Below are 22,781 nucleotides of genomic sequence, written 5' to 3'. Positions count from 1 at the left end.
TCCCCAACCAAACCCCCATGTGTCTGTTGGCAGGTAAGTTGAAGGAATGCAGCACGCTACATTGATCTTTGAAGATGCACAATGCCCATTAGCACGGTTAAACTCTGAAGACAACTGTTTATCTTTGTCTACCTAGCATTTCTAAACTCTCTGAAAAAGAAACTTTTAATAATTTTTAGTAACAACTATCTAATCCATGGATTTTGTTTTCTGGTGTACACACTTGGGAAAATACTGAAAGCAGGTTTTGTGTAAATCACTTTCCACGTATCTTACTTATGTCAATAAATCCCTGTAGTAATTCTGAGAGGTAAGAAGTAACTACCCTTATTTCCATTTACAGGTGAAAAACTGAGGGGTTAAGTGTCTTTTCCCAAATTCACACAAAAAGACTCAAATGGAAACTCAGCTCTTTTTAACGTGAAGTCTACCCCCCTCCCCCCTTTTTTGGTAATACAGAGTGAATCTAACTTTCCGAGAAGAAAGGCATAAGATTTCTAGCTAGTTCATGCAAGAAACCCACGTTGGGAGTCCAGATCAGCATTGGTTCATTTAAAAACAAACAAACAAACATACAAATTTATTTTATCAAATAGTTTATAATTTATCAGTTTCCTAAGGATGTTCTTGAGTTTTCTCATCTTTAAGTGTGCCCAAACAAGGCGACGATTTTAAAATGGTATGTTCACCACACCATATCATCTCCTTTTTCCTGATTAGAACTTAAGGAAGTTAAGATGAAATCACATGGTTTAGAGTGATTTCCAGAAGCTCTGATTCCATGCCTGGTGTTTTATATAACAATCTCATTTTCTGGGAGAGAATAAGTGTGGAATCTTTACTCTAAGCCTGAATAGCCTTTTACTGAGAGATGCTGTAATGGAACCCAAATCACTTTGCATCAAGTTGCAAGAGTTTGGCTTTCTCTCCACATTTCCCTTGGGGAGATGTGTATTGTCAGGCCTAGAGACTGCACATCTGGTGAAGGCGGCAACTGCCCTGGTCTCTTACCCTGGGAACGGTAATGAATACCTTTAGCTTTTGTTCTTTTCACTCTATTGAAAATGACGTATTGTTAGCTCAGGTTATTAGACTGTGCATTTGTCTCTCTTTTTCATCAGTTTTCTTGATAGTGGATTTAAAAAAGAAACAGTTGCTACTGGTGCCATTATCAAAAGACTTTTGGGCAAGTACCGATTACCATGTTTTTGATTAAGAATCAAGACTCATCCATTGCAGTATATACGGGGCTTTTTCTGAATCATTTGCTAGGAAGGGGGCCCTTTATAGTTGTTTTTATGTTCTAAAAATGAGTGTTTAATATTCTCCAACTAAGCAAAATGAGGGGACAAGCTTGCGCGCAATTAAAAATAAGGGGCTCAGATGGCTAAAGTCTTGGGAAATTAAACCCAGTCATTTTACTTTTTTCCTTAAAGCTTCTTGAGAAATCTTGAGAAGACTGAAAGACTTTCCATACATTTGTGATTATGCATTTCTTGTAAACACAGTTTTAGCAATGACAGAGAGGTGCTTCTTGCTCTCATTCCTAGTCTAGAATGCTCCTCTCTACTTATAGTTTATATATACCCATCCTTAATACTGACCAAGGTGCCGTCTTCTCCGGGAAGCTTTTGCAAAGACCTTTTTGTACCTATTCCATCCAACTATTTACCACTATACACTATTTGTCTATGAACCTTTACCAGGCTGAAAAAGGTCCAACAACCTTTTATTTTCCTTTACACCCACTCCCAAGTCTAGGACTTGGTGCACCATAGGTGGCAAAGGGGAAAATCCACTAGATAAGAGATACTCTTCTAGTTTCAGACAAAGATCAAGATACACAATAAACAGTGTTCTGAATGTAAAAATTCAAGAACTCCCTGAAATCTCGGTAAGATTCTGTGTGTATGTGCAGTCTTATGTAGAGTACTCTAGGGCTCCTATCAAATTCTATCAGATACACAAGGGAGTCTAAAGAGGGTGAGCTCCCAGTGAAAGCATCAAGTTAAGCGAGTTGTCAGCATATAACATATGACCTTTAGTGATATTACCCCCAAAGCCTCTGCATTTATTAAGTTATGTTTTGCTGTATTTTTCTTTGACTCCAAGACTATCTTCACCAGTTAGCACCATCAGGAGTAAGGACTGAGAACCTGCTTTGTGCAGGATGGCAGAAGTGGAAACCATATTGGCGAGTACTCACTATTCTTCTGACTCACGAGGGATTTCATATTAAAAGTAAGAGAAAACCTTGCTTAGTAACAGTCTGCACTACATATAATAATAGAACAGAATTTGTATGTGGAAGTGGTAAGATAAATTTCATTCATAAAAACCACCATGCTTCTGGCTAGACAAATGACTTGAAGTCCCAGAGAGAAATTATCATTTTTAGTTCTGGGACACCCTTATGTTACTTACACTTTTTAAAATTTAATACATTCACATGTTCAAATGTATTGAGATTTTTAAGCTTGTGAATGAAATTAGCAACGTGCTGTGGCTGTCAACGTGATGCATTGCAATTCCCCCTGAGTGGTAGGGTTTAAAAATTAATTCAGCTCTTGCACCTGTTTGCCGGCATTCATCTGTTGAATTTCCATCACATTTAATAAGTCTCTATGACGCAACTCGTGTCCTTTTGCCTGGGCTCCTTTAATATAGTGTTAAATTCTCACCCATCTGAAATTCAAGTAACATTACAAATTTCAAACTGTTAATTAAAATCTGTGAACTTGAATCGTTCTGGATAAAATTGGCTTTACTCAGTGAGGTTCTTTTTAAACTTCTCAGAGTCTCATCTAATCCCTAACTCCTACCAGGTTAAGTCTGATGACAACATGATCTCACTATGGGTGGCTGAGGCTTACAAATCCTCCTACATGAGGGAAAAAATCAAGTTATAGACTTCAGCAGAAAAGGTAACAAGGAACATTACCTGCTGAGATGAACAAGACACATGGCTCAGAATTAAAGGAAAGAATTGATATTTTCATACATCATTTTCAAAGAATTAATTCTACATTATCTGTGCTAAAATGCTCAGCATAGATAGATGAGATATCCTAAACTGAATCATGATTCCTATTACCTATTTAGTGGTCAATATTAAATTTAATTATGGAATTTTTAAGAAGGGATTGAGGCCTATCTGCTAGATACTATGAACACAAAGCAGAATTGTAAGTAAGAAGGCTCTAGTACATTTATGACCCAAAATAAGGTACTTTATTTTACCCTTTAGAAACTGTGTACAGGACATGCAGTACTACTGTCAGAGCTGGGCATTTATACTTCCCAGAGCTGGGCAATGGTAACAAAAAAAAAAAAGGTATTTTTCAATGGTTCTCTTTTTTTGTGAGGTCAGCATACACTCATAATTAATCCTCATGTTCCAAGGTAAAGTTTACCTGCCTTCCTGTAGCAAAGTTAACCTGCAACAGAACACTTCTCAATGAAGTACAATGATTTTTCTAAAAATTATCTCTTGCACTGAAATAAAAGCTTCCAGAAGACAAGGATTGCATGTTACCATTTTTCTAATAACAGGCATGTTGAAAAACTAATAGATTATCTAACTGAACTAAAGAGTAAATGACCAATTTCTCTAAGGGTCAACGGCATGTAGATTTTAACTAAATCATAGGCCATAAATATCTCCCTTTTTTCTAGCCCATCCAATTCTAATACTGAACTGGCCTCCCATCGTTTATTTTTCTGCATGTTCTATCCTCCTCAGTTGCTTTATAAGCAGTGCTTTGGATAATGTCTAATGAAGGTTTTTGGTTTCTAAAAGGATGTGCATCCATTTTTTTAAAGATTTTATTTATTTATTTTTAGAGAGGGAAGGGAGGGAGATAGAGAGAGAGAAACATCAATGTGCGGTTGCTGGGGGTTATGGCCTGCAACCCAGGCATGTACCCTGGCTGGGAATCGAACCTGTGACACTTAGGTTCGCAGCCCGCACTCGACTGCATCCATTTTTTAAAAAACAACAGTTCAGAATCTTAAAGGAATACATATATGTCCCATTAATCTCACTTAGGAAATTTAGCCTAGAAACATAGTACCCCTCCCCCTCCCAATCCCTTAAATATGCACAAAAATATGTATTATATGGCTTTAATAATAGCTCCCACTAGAGGTAATCCAAAAATCTAATAATGAGAAAAATTATTAGATTATATGCAAAGTTGTAATATTTGTGTTGTGGCGGTAAAGCAGTATTACAGGTTTTTCAAGTTTTCATTTGAATTCTTTTTTTATTGTTCTTCTATTACAGTTGTCCCTGTTTTTCACACTTTGCCCTCCTTTGCCCCATTTGAATTCTTAACAATGTTGTGTGACATAAATGGCATGCTTTTATAACAGAGAAAATCTTACATTCTCTCTAATAGAGGAAATCTTACATTTTCTCTATCATCATGAATTTTAATTGTTTTTAGCGTGTATTATGTAGCAGATTCTATTGTATGTAAGGTAAAATTTTCATTTGATTAGTTTCTGTCAAGAGCCTAGCACATGCATAGCACTAGGATAGGTAGTTTAAAAATGTAATTTCTGGTCATCACAGAAATCTTATGTTGGAACCATTATGCCTCTCTTAGAGAGAATTATAATAGCTATATAACCTGTCCAAATTCAAACAGCTAGTAAAGATCAGGGCTGAAATTTGGATCTGAGTTTTTGTATAATTCCAAAACTAATTTCTTTTTTCATTACTCAGTGACAATAAAATGCAAAGACATGAACCCTGACTACTAATGCAAAGTAATGAGCAAGTAAAAAAAAAGACTAATAAAGAAAAATGGGTAAGCCATATAGCAATATAGCATACTGGCTTAATGATTTCAGTCTGTCAGCAAAGTCCACTTTGCATCTGAAGAGTACAGAGATGGAGTCAACAACTTATAAATCCCACCTGCTAGATTATCATTGTCAGATTCAAATTCTGAGATAGGTACAGGAAGCACATAAGGAGTCTAAACCAATCTTTTCAAGTGGACTCTGCATAAACGTTAACGTTTTTTCAAGGAAAAATCACTGTGATATATGCTGTCTCTAAAACAGTTCATTGAATAACAGACAACATAAATTTCCCTTGAACAATAATAATTTATATTATTATTAATAATTACCCTCATTTTACTTTCAAAATCCAAGCCTACAGTTTATTGTGTGAGGGCTAACTTGTCACCTGGCTAATGAGATGCTGATGCACCTCAAATGAGTTGGCAGCCAGCCCATCCCGAGAATTCCTTAGTGTGATGAAGAAAAAGGGGAAGAAGGACAAAGGAACAGCAGGGAATGATGTTTTCAACAAAAAGAAGGATGCTTTCTCTGGTCTTAGCCTTTTCTCACACTGCTCCCCAAGCTTCAGGTCCCAGTTCTTTGACTGCTACATCTCTGTCTGCTGACATCTTACCCATCCCTTCAAAGAGCAAGACAGCTGCTGCTTATATTAAAAGTCTTTCTCGGTGAATCCATTCTACAAAGGTTTACACTTTACAGCATTTGTTCTAGTCACTCAAATGCATTCATTCACTCAAGCACCTACCCATTCACTCATTTTTATGTGTTCATTCAACAGAAGTTAAAAATAAATACATATTTACTAGAGGCTGGTCTCTATTAGACATTTAAAATACATTTTCTGATTTAGCTATCCAAGAATCCTGTGAGGTAGTTATTATCATCTAGATTTCGCATATGAAGAAACAAAGATTCACAGTGGGTAAAAAATGCCGAAATTTACAGAGCTGCTAAATGACAGACAGTTCAAGCCTTGACAAGGCTTTCTCCAGCCCAGTGTGTTGACCCCTTTCACACGTTCCCTAGAGGTGGGTGCTGAGGCTGTTCAGAACCATAGTCACTCTATTCTTGAAGAACTCACACAGTTTGTAGGGCAGACAAAGTGTAAAGAAGCAAAAGTTCATTAGATACGTGAACACATATTGAAAAAGTGAGCAATTTTAGAAAGATGGCAAAAGGTAAGTTTAAGAAGGATCCAAAAGAATGATATATAATCCAAGACTTGGAAGAAATGGAGAGATTTTGGGGGAGGTGAGGTGGGGTGCAGGAGAAAAGGAGAAAAAAGAATATGTTCTGCAGAGGAAGACTGTGAGCTCCAGGAACTGGAATGGTGAGTAGTTTGGTGCAGAAATGGCCTGCTGTGGGGGGAAGGGAGGTGGAGAAATTAGGTTAAAAAGTCAGGCAGAAGCCAGAATATGAGGGCCTTGATTTTCACGTTGAAGAGTTTAAATTTTGTCCTAAAGGTGACAGAGAGGCTATTAAGGATTTTAATAAGAGGCATCATATTATAAGATTTGAATTTTATGAATATAACTCTGTAAGTATATTTTATAATATACATATAACTACGGTAGAGCTTGGGGCAGGGGAGTGGTTAAAAGATAACAGGAAAGGCAAAACATTCCGCCTCATTTTAGAATTATTTGTTTAGATGTCCAATATCCCACTATTTAGGCTTCTTAGGAGCATGTAATAGGGACATACAAGGTTTGTCTAGAAGGTATCCAGCCATGTACTATGAAAAATAGAGACATTTATTGAAGAAGATACAAGATACAAGAAACACTGTGCATAGGACAATGACGCCTCAGTCCCCTTCCAAGTAGACACCTTGGGACCTCCAACAGTTCTCCCATGCACCATCAGCTGCCCCATTGTATTTTCCTGAATCTCACTGACAGTCTGAAATCTCTTCCCTTTGAAATATGATTTTAGTTTTGCGAAAAGCCAGAAGTCACAGGGCACCAAATCTGAGCTGTAGGGGGTCTGAGTCACCTGGGTGATTTGATGTTTTACCAAAAAACTCTGCACAGAGACATGATGCATGAGAGGGCACATTGTCATGATGAAGCTGCCAGTCACCAGTTGCTCACAGCTGCGACCTTGTTAATTATCTGAATAGCTTCCAAGGAGGAATGTTCAAGCTTAACACAACATTTGATGCAGATTTTGTTGCTCTACTAGCTCATTTTGAATGAGGCGGTCACATAGTACATGTCACATATAAATTTGTAACAGATACACACACACACACTTTTAAAAATTTTTGCTAAAAGGCAAGGAAAGTAGAAAAGAGAAGTCATCAAAAGTAAAGAATCAAAAAAATGTTAGAATCAAGAGAGCAGTGTTTGTCCTGGTTTATTAATATTTATATGGTTTAGTAGAAAAGGTTAGTCAACTACTGGAGTATTATAGTTTGACAGACATACTAAACTGATGCTAGAGACTATCAAGATTATGCTATAAAGTATCACATAGTTGAAACAGGTAGCACAATGAGAACTAAACTTACTAATAGAGCATGAATTGTGACATGAAACATGAAGTTATTATTTAAAAAGTGAGAATAAGTGGAGTAATACCTAAGAAATTAGAAAAAAAGAAAATATTAGTGGTGAAATAAGATACTGAAAGGCCTCAGAGCCTTTGTTTATTCTTTGTCTTGAAAATTCTTTTCCTAAAATGCACAGGGAACCAATAGTGATGGAAGAACACTGGGACTCAAATCAATGGAGTATACCAGAAGGAAAAAAGAAACAACCAAACAGAAAAGAATGAAGAAACAAGAACTCAAAAAAATGAGGAGAGGCTTAGGAACCTCCAGGACATCTTTAAATGTTCCAACATCCAAGTTATAGGGGTACCAGAAGGGGAAGAGGAACAGTAACAAGTGGAAAAGTTATTTGAGCAAATAATAAAGGAGAACTTCCCCAATCTGGGAAAGGAAAGAGACTTCTAGGAGGTCCAAGAAGCTCAGAGAGTCCCAAAGAAGTCGGACCCAAGGAGGAACACACCAAGGCACATCATAATTACATTACCCAAGGTAAAAATGAAGGAGAGAATCCTAGAAGCAGCAAGAGATAAGGGGACAGTAACCTACAAAGGAGTTCCCATCAGACTGTCAGCTGATTTCTCAAAAGAGACCTTACAGGCAAGAAGGGGCTGGAAAGAAGTATTCCAAGTCATGAAAAGCAAGGACCTACATCCCAGATTGCTCTATCCAGCAAAGCTTTCATTTAGAATGAAAGGGCAGGTAAAGTGCTTCTCAAATAAGGTCAAGTTAAAGGAGTTCATCATCACCAAGCCCTTATTATATGAAATGTTAAAGGGTCTTATCTAAGAAAAAGAAGATAAAAAATATGTATAGTAAAATGACAGCAAACTTACAATTATTAACAACCACACCTAAAACAAAACCAAAAACAAACTAAGCGAACAACTAGAACAGGAACAGAACCACAGAAATGGAGATCACATGGAGGGTTAGCAATAGGGGAGTGGGAGGAAGAGGGGGTGAAAAGGTACAGAGAATAAGTAGCATAGATGGTGGGTAGAAAATAGACAGGAGGAGGGCAAGAACAGTGTGGGAAATGTGAAGCTAAAGAACTTAACGACACATGGACATGAACTAAAGGTGGGGAATGTGGATGGGAGAGGGTGTTCAGGGTGGAGGAAAATGAAGGGAGGTAATGGGACAACTGCAGTAGCATAATCAATAAAATATATTAAAAAAAAGAAAATTCTTTTCCTAGATTGTTGCTTCACTTCTTATTCTTAGTGTTTGCTTAAAGGCCACTTCTTCAGGCGGGCCTTCCCAAAATGCCTAACCAGGCTAGGTCCCCCTACCACACTCTCTCATTTATCCTGTACTTTTTCTCCATAGTATTTACATAATTTATATTTATTTGAACAACTATTTGTTTATTGCCTATGTCTCCCACTGAGGCATGAAGAGATTTAAAAACTCACCGAAATCACACAACCATTCAATAGCAAAAACAGGATTTGAATGCAGCTCTGTCTGACGCTAAAGCCTATCTTCTTCCTGCCATGTCTCAGTGCCACAGGGAAGATGAAGGATGGAAAAACTACTATGGCAGTTTAAATCAGAGACAGCACCCAACTTGGGAGGTCTGGGAAGAAATCATGAAAAAACATAAAGTGGCATTTAAGCTGGGTCTTAAGGGTGGAGATGAAAGAATTTTCTTTTTTCCAGGTATAAAATATAGCAGAGTCAAAGACAAAAGCAAGGAAAGTATAGGACATGCTTGGGGGAAAAGGAAAGAAAAGTTAGGAGAATAAAGGAGAATGCTCGTGGAGAAGTATAAAAAGAATGAGACAGACCCAAACATAATCAAACTTAGAAGCTTGGGATCAAACACGTCAGTAACAGAGAGCCATCGCAAGCGTCTGACCCAGTAAATGATGTGCTTAGTAAACCTGTGATGTCTTAGAGGACTAACTGAATATTAAGAAATGGAGCAAAACCCACTCAAATTAAGATAACAGTTTACTTAAAAAGAGATAGACTATAGGGCCCATTTTTTTTTTACAGAGGTAGATGCATTTTTTTTAAAGAAAAAGGAACTTACCATTAGTTATAGCCATTTTGAGAACTACTTATTCTTTGAAACATTCTTTAAAATAACTTAGATCCCTATGGAGGAATCTATTAAATAAGCTGAACTGTCCTAGGCAATCCCTTAGGCTCTGGTCATCATGCTATTACCACATAAATCCCTACGATCCAATGACAGGCATTCCAAATGGAGCAAGTGTAAAGCTTTGCCAAATAAGGGACGCTAAGGTAACTATAGCACATATTAGATTTTTCATCTAAGGGACCTTGAATCCCAGGCAAAGATAGAGACAGAGACAGAGACAGAGACAGAGATGGGGGGAAGAGAAAGAGAGATGGGGTGGTAAGAAAGGAGGGAGAGAGACCGACACACTTGACAAAAGAAGCAGAAACTAAAACAGTGAAAGCATATAAGTAGACGCCATGAGACTGTAAAAACCATAAAAGATCTGAGTAAGCAGTAACCTAGTAATCCTAGAAAAAAGTTAATTGCAGAAGCTAGAGATAGAGAGTAGCCAAACCAAAATAATGGTGATTTACTAAAGCAGAGGGCCAACAATGTTTCCTGAAACATGATAGTTTAGTTGGGAAGTTGTGTAGTACCCTGAGTCATGTCCCAGTGTCTTGGATTCCTGGCTAAGTGGCTGAAACAACTGTCTGTCCTATTAACATGAATAGCTTTATAACAATTGCTGCTTATTATCATGTATAGCTAATAATAACATTTAATTACTTAAGTTTGCCTAAATGTGTCTTTGACTTCTGCAACCTAAAAGTGCCCAGATACTTTTTGCTTGGCTAGTAGAGGATTCGGTAGGAAAAAGGAAGGGAAGAAAGGTAGAAGCAAGCATTAAACCACAGGTCAGGTTCCAAAAGGATATGAGTATTTAAAATCCCCTGAAAATGTGCTCACTACATACATTTGTGCATGTGTTTGTATAAATAAGAAAAACTGGAGATAACATAATAAAGGAGCACAACTGTGAAATAACTATATCTGCTACATTTAAAATGAATTTGAAATAACCAATAGAGACTATAAAGAAAGAATGATAAGAACAAGCATATTTTAAAAAACAACAGAATTTTTAGGAATGACTAATAAGTTAGAAATGCAACAAATGGGTTAAACAGATTAGATATACCTTGAGAGAGATTTAGTGAACAAGAAAAAGACCCTACCCGGGTTGTAACACAGAGATACAAAGACATGAGAAATATGAGACATGGTGAATGACTTGCATATGACTCAAGAGATGGGGAGAAAGTAAACATGGAAAGAAATAATAACTTCTAATATTTCCAGGAATGAAGAAACATTAAGGAAATTCATTCTGTTCCATTAATAACCAATAAAAATAGAGTTACATTCATGCACATCACAATTAAACATCAATGATAAAAAATCTTAAGGTTAACTAAAGCAAGAAAAAGACCAGCCCTGGCTGGCATAGCTCAGTGGATTGAGCGCAGGCTGTGAACCAAAGTGTTACAGGTTCAATTCCCAGTCAGGGTACATGCCTGGGTTGCAGGCCATGACCCCTAGCAACCACACATTGATGTTTCTCTCTCTCTATCTATCTTCTTCCCTTCCCTCTCTAAAAATAAATAAATAAATAATTAAAAAAATTAAAATCTTAAAAAAAAAGAAAAAGACCAACTATGAAATAATGACAATTAAACTTTTCATCAACCATACAGATATCAAGAGACAATGACATGATACCTTCAAAGTGCTGAGTGAGAATAATCATAAACATCTTGATTTTATACCCAACTAAATTATCTTTAGTGGAGTCAAAATAAAGATACATATAGACAAAGTATGAGAATGTATGGAGCCTCAAAGTATGAGAACTTATGGAGCCTCACTGAGTATGTCTCAAAATATGTACTTGGGTAAGAAGGAGAATGATCCAAGAAAGTAGTGGGAATTTTTTTAAAAAGATTTTATTTATGAAAGGGGAAAAGAGGGACAGAGAGGGAAAGAAACATCAGTTGGTTGCCTCTTGTATGCCCCCAATCAGGGGCCTCGTGTGCAACCCAGGCATGTGCCCTGGCTGGGAATTGAACCAGCAATCTTCTGGTTCACAGGTCCGTGCTCAATCTGCCGAGCCATGCCAATTAGAGTACAAATGGGAATTTAAAGCTAAGAAAAGAAAAAGTAGTAAACATGTTGATATATGCAAAAAAGCACTAGCTGTGAAGACTACTATCTAACTAGTAAAAATCCCTTTTTTTGTTAATTCTGAGAAGATAAAAGCTATGTCTTAATCACTTAATTGCCTTCATTAGGGCCTAGCACAGTGGACTCAATAAATACTTGATAATCAAATGAATACATAATGAGTATATGAAATGGGTGTCTCATTTCAATGTCAGGTCAAATTCCCTGCTTCACTAATGAGGAAATTGAAAATACAGAAGACTAACCATAGTATTCTATGACATATTGAACCTGATTTACCCTTCAAAGAACAGGAAAGACATTACAAATGTGAGGAATATTATAGTTTCTCCTATCGTGGGTCTGAGTCTACCTAACAACAGAAAGTGCCTATAAGCTGGAGAAATTAGTTAGTTATAAGATTTTCTCTATTAGTTGTCTCCAGCCTCCCCGTTTCCTAAGCATCACAAACTTATGAGGTGGTATTCACCTATTTATTCAAGAAATATTAATTGAACAACTTTTACAAGCCAAATTCCATATCAAATCTTGAGAATGTAGCAATGAGGAAGATATATCTAATCCTTGCTCTCAGAGTTTATAGTCCAGCTGATAGGAAAGTCACTAAATGAGTAATTTTACATTAGAAGAATATAGGAAGTCAGCAAATATATGCTCTTGTTTACTGTGTGCTATATGTTATTACATGAAACAAATATGAGAGCTAGCTATCTGCTCTCCAGTTTATAATCCACTACAAGTGACACCAAGTGATTAAAAATATGTGAGGCAATATATAGCAACATAAAGATTACAGGGATAAATAAGTTTAAACATTTGGTAAAGAGTGAAACTGCTAATACTCTTGCTGAAAATAGAGTAGGGAAAGATAAGATATAAAAAGTTAATATAGATTCCTCTTTCTTAAATTCTGAGAAATACCTTTTCCAGAAATGCTATAATTTTTCAATTCAGCATAATGCAAAAGATCATAGAAAATAATTTGGAAATATCATCCTTAAGTTTTAGTTATGATTTAAGTTTGGGCATTAAATCCACTCTTTTGTTCATCATTCCCCCTTCCCTGCCCCAGAAATATAATGTTTAATCTTTGACAACCTAGTAACACTTGGGTTTCTTTCTCTTTCTTTGACATTCTTTTGGCATGATTTGAACATTTTATACTTTCAAAATGAAAACAGATGCTTTCTTCAAAGAACATTCCCAACATACAAAAATAATAGTCGATGTCTGAAACTGCTACTTTTAGGAATAGTGCTGCACACTGTTGATCCTCTCAGTACTTTTTTGGGTGAAGCAAACCTATGCTATTCTACCATCTAGACAAGATCTGAATCCCGTCAATCTAAAAAATGAGACAGCTGGACAACTGATATGTAGGACTGCTTGCCTGGATTCTCAAATGGAGAGCTCTTGTAAACACGCACCACTAAATTCCTAAAGCTTCTGAATAACTAGTTATAGAAACAAATAATCTTTCTTTTTCTCCTCCTCTTCCTCCTCCTCCTTCTTCAAGTCGACAAAGAAAAGGACAGAATGGCCAGGCTATATGAATCTTGACAAAGTTAATACCAATGTGAAAATAGCTAATGTGCAGAACATACAATGCCAGATCACTAATTTTCACTTGCAGAAGCACACAAGTATTGCATAAAATACTAAGAAATGGAGTAATGAGATAAAGGAATGCATTTCCCTTCTTTTGTTCCATAGATGCAGTTTGAAATTCAGCTGGAATCAGAAACACCTAGAGGACTTGGTTATGCTGAACTACCAATTATACTAAGAATCTAGCCCAACTCAAGGTTACATTTAGGACAGAGGATCCCAAGATAATAGGAGGATTCCATTCATTTAGAAATGTATTGGGTCCTAAGATTAGACCCTGAATTGTTTGTCTTCTATTCTCCTCAGCCCTCTGAAATCCTACTTAATTATAATATATACTTTTTCATTCATCTTTTCATTTCTGCAATTAATGAGTTTCTGTTGGGTACCAGGGACTTTTTTATAGATAGCCATGACCTCTCCCCAATCTCTTTCTTTTCTACCTCAGACTCTTTTGCCACATTGAAATCAACTGTTCCCTTCTTTGCGTTCTCATACCATTTTGTTTGTGACTCTGTTATATACAGCACCTATTGCAGGATGATGGAGTTGGTTGCTTGCATGACTGTCTCCCACATGAGTATGTGAGATCCTGGAAGAGGGAGCTATCAGCACTCTCCAGCAACAATTTACACTGTATCTTAATCAAGAGACATGTCGTAAATGAGAGCACAGGGTCTAGCGTGAGGCGTGAGATTACTAGCTCTTCATTCCAGCGCCACTTGACAGGAGACAAGTCACCTGGTCTCATTGTGCTTCAGTTTCCTCATCTATAAAATAGTACCTGCCTCATGGCTGTTGTGCTTATTAAGTGAGTTAATACATGAAAATAATTTAGGGTAGTGCCTTAGATTCACTCAGTAAGTATTAATTAACATTATTTATTACTACCTTACTATTACTATTATTAAAATAGGGTCGGGCCATAGTCAGTTGGGACTGAAGCATTCCCAGGTTCCTACTTCATACTTCAAACTAAGAATAGCCAGATTTTTTATAAGGAAGAAAGATTTTCAGGTTTTTTCTTTCTCTTTTTTTCCACATTTAATTCTCTTTTGAGTTGGACTTCTTGTACAGAATGTCTCTTGGAAAGATTACTTATTAAAATAAGAAATAAGTTTACTTATGAAATGTCATTTGATAATTTAGTTGGCATGAAGTTACTTTACTGACACACACTGTGTACAACACACTGAACTCAAGAGATTTAAAGTGACAGAAGAATAAGTGCATTATCATAGGCAGTGGCAATAACTATGATTCACTGACAAGCCATCTAATTCAACAGTAGGTTGGACCATACCATTTCCCTTCGGGGTGATAAACTCTCTGACATCTTCACTTATTCCTTAATTATGGCAATGTTAACATAAACAGTGCTTTGTGGAGAAGATGGAGGAGGTAACAGTAGATTAGTTAAACAACAAAGGGATGACAATCTAGTCTGATTAATTTCATAATGAAAAAGTTTATGTTCTACTAAAATTTGATAGCAATGACTATTGATGAATGTTTTATTTTACTTTCTTTTTGAAGGTTGTTCTCCAAATTAGTAAAACTTTGCTAGTAAGAGAGCAATTCGAGGTACAAGTTGAGGCATGCACCTCCAATGCTACTGTGAAAAGATACACCTTACATGTACTAATGCAGAAAATGATTATTATTCTGTTCTAAAAGGAAAGAACAGCTTGGAATGAAGGTATTGGCTTTTCACTGATCACACTATCTGGCTGTGGACAGGTATTTCTGGGCAGAAAACTATATTCAGGGCTCTGACTAGTGTACTTGTTTGCTCTCTGGAAACCCCAGTTCTGTACAGAGAGAACAAAATGCTTACAAATAAATACATTTGTACTTTAAAGGTCATAGATAACTTTCTTATGCACCATCTCATTTATTGGTCATAGCAAGAATTATCGATTCCTGTTTTCCAAATAAGTAAATGAGGATCAAAGAAGGTGAGCGACTTACTCAAGTTCACAGAGCAAGTAATGGTAGAAATAGAAATAGAAGGTGAGGATTTTTGGTTCCATGTCTTGGGGACTCTCACTTATTCCTCAAGCAACTTTAATTTATCCTTAGGACTTTCATGCTTAGGTCTCCCCCTCTTCAATGTGAAGGGCAGAATACAATTGATTCTCAGTGACACCTAGCAACCTGTACTCCCCCCATCCTTTTTCATTTTACTTTGGCTGGGAAAGTACACATCTTTTTATTGATTTATTTGTTCAACAAGCATTCATTAGCTCTGGCCATGTATCCTGTTCATGAGTCAGAATAAAGGTTACATAAAAGTATCAGTCAGGGAATAATACATCTATATATTTAATCAACAAGAATCAAATATATATAAGAAGCTTCTACCATCTCCTTTTTCCCATTCAAAAATTGATATTACAGGCCTTCTGTCATTTTTTCTTGATTATCAGTGGATTATCTATTTTGTGAATCTGAACCTAAATCCCAATAATCGGAAAGGTAGTTGGTATATTTCTTTGATTTTGGCATGAGACTGGAAACTGTAAGTGAATTTCAATATTAGTTTAAGCAATAAAATAATCAGTAGGATTATATTTGCTAAATAAAAATAACAATGATCATCATTATAAATATTATTCCCCTCCATTTCAAGATGAGAAAAATGAGGTTCTGTTCCAGTTTACATAAAAAGCAAGTTGTAAAAGCAAGACTTAAATTAAGTTTAATTTAATAGTTAAATTAAATGGTGATTTCCATGATGTATTGACAGAAAGGAAAGAGCAACAGAATATGGATTAGTTCTAATGTAAAACATGGACAGCTTGTTGAGGAAAATAAATCAGACTTCTTTACTCAAAGATATGTCTAGAATCAATGCCGTTTTTAAGATTACACAAATCAAATATACATTAATTCTGCAAAATCTAGACCCCAGCCATTTTTCTCAAAACTAAGTACATAAATCATATTTTGCCTGAAGAGCTTGAGAGTTTCTCCTTGTTAAAGATTTTTAATTAATAAAAGTATTTTATCCAAGTGTCATTTTTCCACAGCATCCCTAAAGAATAAAGGAGGAACAGGTATCACTTCACCTTGAAGATGAATCAGCTAAAGTACTGGGAGGGCAATGTGTTTTTCTAATTTGCCTTCGGGTTAATATTAGACCATGTCAGTGTGGGAGAGTCATGGTTTATGAGACTGAACATCAATTTTTTACTAATATTGATGTTACTTCACTGGATACAAACTTTACAAAAACAGAACCTTCCCAATTTATGGGCATTTTATTTATTTTATACATTAACCTGGAAGAAGTAGTTACCAAATGCCTTCCAAGGGAGGAAGCTATGACTGGCACTGTGGGCTCAGTCCTGAGTGGGGAAGTCATTGCAGTGCCTCGCAGTGCTTCTCATCTAAGGCGGTGCTGTCTCATAGAGATCCGACCCACGTGGTATTGTCTATAGCGACATTAAAAAGTAAAAAGAGACAGGTATAGCCCATTTTAATACTGTGTTACCTCAATATTGAAAATGTTACCATTTCAATATATAATGAATATGCAAATTTCTGAGACATATTCAAATCTCTTCTCACACTAAGTCTCAAGGGAAAATGGAGACAACTGTACCTGAACAACATTAAAAAAAATAAAAAAATAAAACACCATAATGAAATAAAGTTTAAAAAACCAAGTTTCAAAATCTCATGTGTCTTTTACATATATGGGATTTTTCCATTTGGAACAGCCACATTTTAAGAGCCCCACAGACACATGTGGCTAGCGACAACTGTATCGGACAGCATAGGTATAGAGGAAAAGTTAAATAGTAAGCAAGCAATAAAAACAGCATAAGGTCTATGACAGGGGAATGCAGTGTTTATGGAAGCATGCAAAAGAGTATCTCAACCAATCTGTGTAGGGCTGGGAAAAACTTCCTGCAGGAAGCCACCTTCCAACCAAGCTCAAAAGGATGAGCCCCAGGAAAGGGTAGGAGTAGGGAACTTTATGTTAATGTTACCATTTAAGGCCTACAAGTGAGAGTGACTATGTAGGTCGGAAAGACTATACAGAACTCAAGTGTGGCAGGAACAGAGATTCTTATGGGGACCGAGAGAGATGAAAATAAAAAGGCAGGTGCAGAAGCTAGTTCATGATGAGCTTTGCAAACCGTGCAAAGAAATTTAGACTTATTTGAAGGAATCCATCCTTTCTCAAATCTTTAGGCCTGTATTTATGGAACTAGCAATTTCAGGCTGAAATGTACCCCTCTTCACTGAAATATATTGGGGAGAAAGAGAAATGGAGATGAAAGGCTAATAAGTAAGGCCAGATGACCTTTTATTAGAGGTAATAAAGAGTCTAGTTCTAGATTAAATGAATCACTTGGGCCATTTTCAACTCAGATTTCATGAATCTAACTCTTCAGCTATTAACAGTACTGAAATAATTGTTAACAATCAACAACTGTATTATAACAGAAATTATGGTTGAGAAAATATAATCTGTTATTTATAAATTATTTTTGGGACCTCCAGCCAAGATGGAGGTATAGGTAGACACACTGTGTCTCCTTACACAACCAAAAGGACAACAACAAATTTAAAAACAAAAAAACAACCAGAACTGACAGAAAGTCAAAATGTATGGAAATCCAATGACCAAGGAGTTAAAGAAGAAACATTCATCCAGACTGGTAGGAGGGGTGGAGATGGGCAGCTGGGCAGAGAGGACTCATGGGGAGGCGGTGACTGGCAGAGTGGGTGGTACCACATTTACATGCAGACAAACTGGGAAGAACAACTGGGGAGTGAGACAGATTGCACAGTAGCAGGGTTCCAGTATTGGGAAATCAAGCCTCAAAACCTCTGAAAAAATCTGTGAGGGTTGAGGCAGTAGGAGAAACTCCCAGGATCACAGGAGAGTTCATTGGAGAGACCCACAGGGTCTTAGAATGTACACAAACCCACCCACCTGGGAATCAGCAACAGAAGGGCACAATGTTCCCTCTAGGACCCCTCCCCCACATAGAGAGCCACAATGCAGCTAAGTGAGTTGGCCCACCCTGGTCAATACCTAAGGCTCTGCCCCTTACTATGTAACAGGTGTACCAAATAAAAAAAATGGCCCAAATGAAAGAACAGATCAAAGCTACAGAAAAAATACAACTAGGCAATGAAGAGATAGACAACCTGTCAGATGCACAGTTCAAAACACTGGTAATCAGCATGCTCACAGAATTGGTTAAGTATGGTCGCAAAATAGGGGAAAAAGTGAAGGCTATGAAAAGTGAAATAAAAGAAAATGTACAGGGAACCAACAATGATAGGACTCAAATCAATGGTTTGGACCAGGAGGAAGAAATAAATAGTCAAACAGAACAGAATGAAGAAACAAGAATTCAAAAAAATGACGAGAGGCTTAGGAACCTCCAGGACAACTTTAAATGTTCCAACATCTGAATTGTAGGGGTGCCAGAAGGAGAAGAGGAAGACCAAGAAATTGAAAATTTATTGGAAAAAATGATAAAGGAGAACCTCCCCAATCTGGCAAAGGAAATAGACTTCCAGGAAGTCCAGGAAGCTCAGAGAGTCCCAAAGAAGTTGGACTCAAGGAAGCTCACACTAAGGCACATCATAATTACATTACCCAAGATTAAGGATAAGGAAGGAATCTTAAAAGCAGCAAGAGAAAAGAAGACAGTTACCTACAAAAGAGTTCCCATAAGACTATCAGCTGATTTCTCAAAAGAAACCCTACAGGCCAGTAGGGGCTGAAAAGATGTATTCAAAGTTGTGCAAGGCAAGGACCTACATCCAAGATTACTCTATCCAGCAAAGCTATCATTTAGAATGGAAGGACAGATAAAGTGCTTCCCAGATAAAGTCAAGTTAAAGAAGTTCATCATTACCAAACCATTATTACATAAAATGTTAAAGGGACTTATCAAAGAAAAAGAAGATCAGAAATATGAGCAGTAATGACAACAAGCTCACAACCATCAAAAACTGAAACTAAAAAAAAACCAAAAACAAACTAAACAAACAACTAAATCAGGAATAGAATCACAGAAATGGAGATCACATGGAGGGTTATCTGTGGGGGACGGGGAGGAGGAGAAAGAGGGAAAAGGTACAGAGAATAAGATGTATAAAATGGTAGGTACAAAATAGACAGGAGGAGGTTAAGATTAGTACAGGAAATGAAGAAGACAAAGAACTTATATGTATAACCCATGGACATGAACTAAAGGTGGGGGGGGATGCTGGTAGGAGGAGGTGTGCAGGGCGGAGGGGAATAAAGGGGAGAAAATGGGACATCTGCAGTAGCATACTCAATAAAATATATTTAAAAATAATTTTTTGCAGGGTACACTATATGTAACTATATGCGTTAGATATTTGCATTCAAGTTTCTGGCTAGTAGTCTGAATAGTGCACATAAACAGGGAAGTCATACTGGTTGTTTTGGAATTATCTCATTGATTATTGATTTGGCAATCTACAAAGTAATTCACCAGAGTTTTAAGTGTTTTGTTCCAACCTGGGTCCTCAAACCTGTCTTTTGGAGTTCCCATGATATGAAACTGTAGTTATTTACACTAGCAAAAGGCACTGGGTTTTAGGTTTTACAAAGTACAGCTTAATCACTTGAATTATGATGTAATTCCATCAAGTATATTGTGATCACAAGCATGGTGGTCTTCCTTGTCTTAATGGATTATTAGCTTTTTGAAAGGAAAGGAAGTGATCTCTATTTCCATCAATATGCAGGTTTTACTATGCAGGAACTCTGGCATATTTCCCAGAGTGCTTGATAATCTTGAAAATATTTGGTTGAGAAAAGTCATTCAAATATATTCACTACATTTTATCACTGGCCAAAATACAATGCTATTGCTTAAGAGCTGTCCTGGGTTGAATAGTGTCTTCTAAAGTTCATGTCTGTTAGGAACCTGTGAATGTTGAGTTTATTTAAAAATAGGGTCTTTGCAGATATAATCAAGTTAAATTGAGGACATACTGGATTATGGTGGGCCCTAAATCCAATATGACCAGTGTCCTTACAGTAGAGGGAAATTTGGACACAACGACAGATGCACAGGGAGAACATCATATGACGATGGAGGCAGAGACTTCCTGATGCATCTATAAACCAAGGAACATCGAGGACTGTGGCAACCACCAACACTAGGAATAATCAAGGAAGCATTCTTTCCCAGGGCACTGCTCACACCTTGATTTTGGATAACCAGACTTCTTAACTCTGAGAATACCTTTCTGTTATTTTAAGCCATCTTGTGTGCTACTTAGCTATGGCAGAACCAAGAAACTAATATAGGAACCTTCCTGGACACTGTACAGCTCCTCATATTTCCTTTGTGAAGTATTCTCTTAAGAGACTTCTATTTAATGGACTTACAGATTAATCCCTTTCAGGGGTTAAACAAAATATCTTGGGATAGTATCCTATTATTCAGATTCTATACAGTTCTATATCCACCAAAAGAACTGTATACTTACATCCCAGGCCACTTACTATGGCTTTACATGATTTAATCAAATTTTATATAGCTGGTGAAATATGAATGCAAAAGGAAAGACAGCTGCTGTTTCCATGAAAACTAGGTTGGAGACTTTGGAAACTCTGGACAAGGGTGAGTCATGTAAAAAATGCAATCAAATTAGATGTTGGTGAGGTAACTATAAAAGATTGAAAAATAACGAACATCTAGAAAACATGCTCATTCCGATTGCTTTGTAAATCCCTTGAAATTCTTACTTCGTTTTAATAAAAATAAAATCAGATCTTAAAAGATATACCATGGGTGGGGTTTATGTAAGAATGCACTTTGTGGAACTATTCTATAATTCTACACATTTATCAACTTTTTCTATTAGCCACACAATCATAACTTTGGACTACAATAAATAAGGTTTCCACTATAAATATGGGTTTACTACACCATGTAGTTATTCATTCACTTATTAGTCTATAAGCTTTGCGAACACAGAGCCTCTATCCGATTAACTCTCCATTCTGTCCTTAGTACTCAGTATTATGCCTGGTATACAGCAGCCTCTCCCAAATTATTTTTTTGAATAAATGAACACAAGATGTCATTTCCTTGTATCTGTTTTCCTTTTTTAAAAGAATTATATATCATGATCAATAAAGTTTTACTATGAGCTGACATAAGCCATAAAAATGGACTCATTACAGAGAATTCGATTTTTTAGAGGCATTTACTAAAATGGGGTTTTACATACACATACATGAATATTATCACTTTTACTATATCATTTGTCATAGCCCCAATATGTATTTCATATCGTATCTTTCTGAAAATACTCAACTTGTTCCTATTCTGCATCTCCATGTAATTTCTCTCTAATGCTACAGTATTATTTCTCCCAAGTCTGCAGACTAGGAACCTGAGATAGAAAAGTTACTTTCTTAAAGGCAGATTCCTGGTTATGTTTCAAATTCATAAGGTTCCAAATTATAGATTAGTACTGACATTGTCATTGATTATGCTGTACTCTTGAAGAAACTATTGACACTCTCTGAGCCTTAGTTTCTCCAGTTATCAGATGAGGATTTTTGACTGGATGACCTCTGGAATACCTCCCAACCCTAACTCCTCATTTTCAGCACCAGAAAATGCTGGGTTTCCCTGTGCATAGAAAAAAAATGTGACTTCTCACTGCTCTTCTTTCCAATACAGGAGACAGAGAACAACACAGAGAGCTACTTGAAGAGTGACAGAAAGGGTAAGGTCGAGACATGCTAGGGAGTATGGCATGGGAAAAAGAAGCGAACATAAAACAGAGGGTGAATTTAACATCACACTGCCAGGATAAACTCTTCAAAAGAAATACAGTGAAATATTTCATGCTCACATAACCCTGGAGAATTTTGCAATTACTTGCCTGTAGCTGCTCAATGTTAAGTTTCAAGGGGCTTGATGTATGCAGCTTAAAAAATTGAACACTTAGTCAAGTTTTCATATTTTATTAGCATAAGTAGAATATAATTTTATGAAGTTATGTCATAAAACAATTGCTATACGACTTTTAAGTCTTGATCTGAATAAATCTGTAATTAAGTTCTATACCTTAAACTATGGATAATATTAAGATAGAGACGACCAATACAGGTTCTTTCCATATGCTTTTCCCTATGTCTTTAATTACTTAACTAACTTAATAGGAACCATTGAAAAGAAATCTTAATACATTTGATAAGTAAAAACGATTGTAGGATTTCAGAAGGTCCAATAAGACAGAATTTACAACTGGAATTCAGTTTAACTGCCGGAGTTATATTTTTGTCTTAGAAAACTTTCATCATGGAACACAGCTGTGAAACAACTTTGGCTTCAAACAGAAAGGCTATAATAAAGCTCATCCTAGCTAGACTTAGGTTCAAGAGGTTTATGGTGGCAAACAGCAGAAAAGATGAAATGTTTCAATAAGCCCCTCAGGCTGATTTAGTTAGCATTCACAAAGTGGAATAACCTATACATCACATACCCTTTGTTAGATGGTTGTTTGGAATAGATGTATGAGTCACTGGATTTTATTTTAGCAGTTGGGCAATGCAATTCTCTT

At 36.5% G+C, this 22,781-nt stretch overlaps 1 protein-coding gene and 1 long non-coding RNA gene across 5 annotated transcripts in view; one reads left to right on the top strand and one right to left on the bottom strand.

Moving 5' to 3' along the window:
* Positions 1-22,781, bottom strand: part of METTL15 (methyltransferase like 15) — a 171,679-nt gene that overhangs the window by 14,218 nt on the left and 134,680 nt on the right. The gene's annotated exons all lie outside the window — the stretch shown is intronic.
* Positions 3,888-12,596, top strand: LOC118501315. The gene is made up of 2 exons (XR_004903951.1): positions 3,888-3,944; positions 11,471-12,596. It is a non-coding gene; the product is annotated as an uncharacterized LOC118501315 (long non-coding RNA).

Source organism: Phyllostomus discolor, chromosome 6 (genome assembly GCF_004126475.2).
Source record: "Phyllostomus discolor isolate MPI-MPIP mPhyDis1 chromosome 6, mPhyDis1.pri.v3, whole genome shotgun sequence".
NCBI classification, from domain to species: Eukaryota; Metazoa; Chordata; class Mammalia; order Chiroptera; family Phyllostomidae; genus Phyllostomus; species Phyllostomus discolor.
Note: the sequence above shows the minus strand (reverse complement) of the source record. Positions and strands in the feature narration are given on the sequence as shown.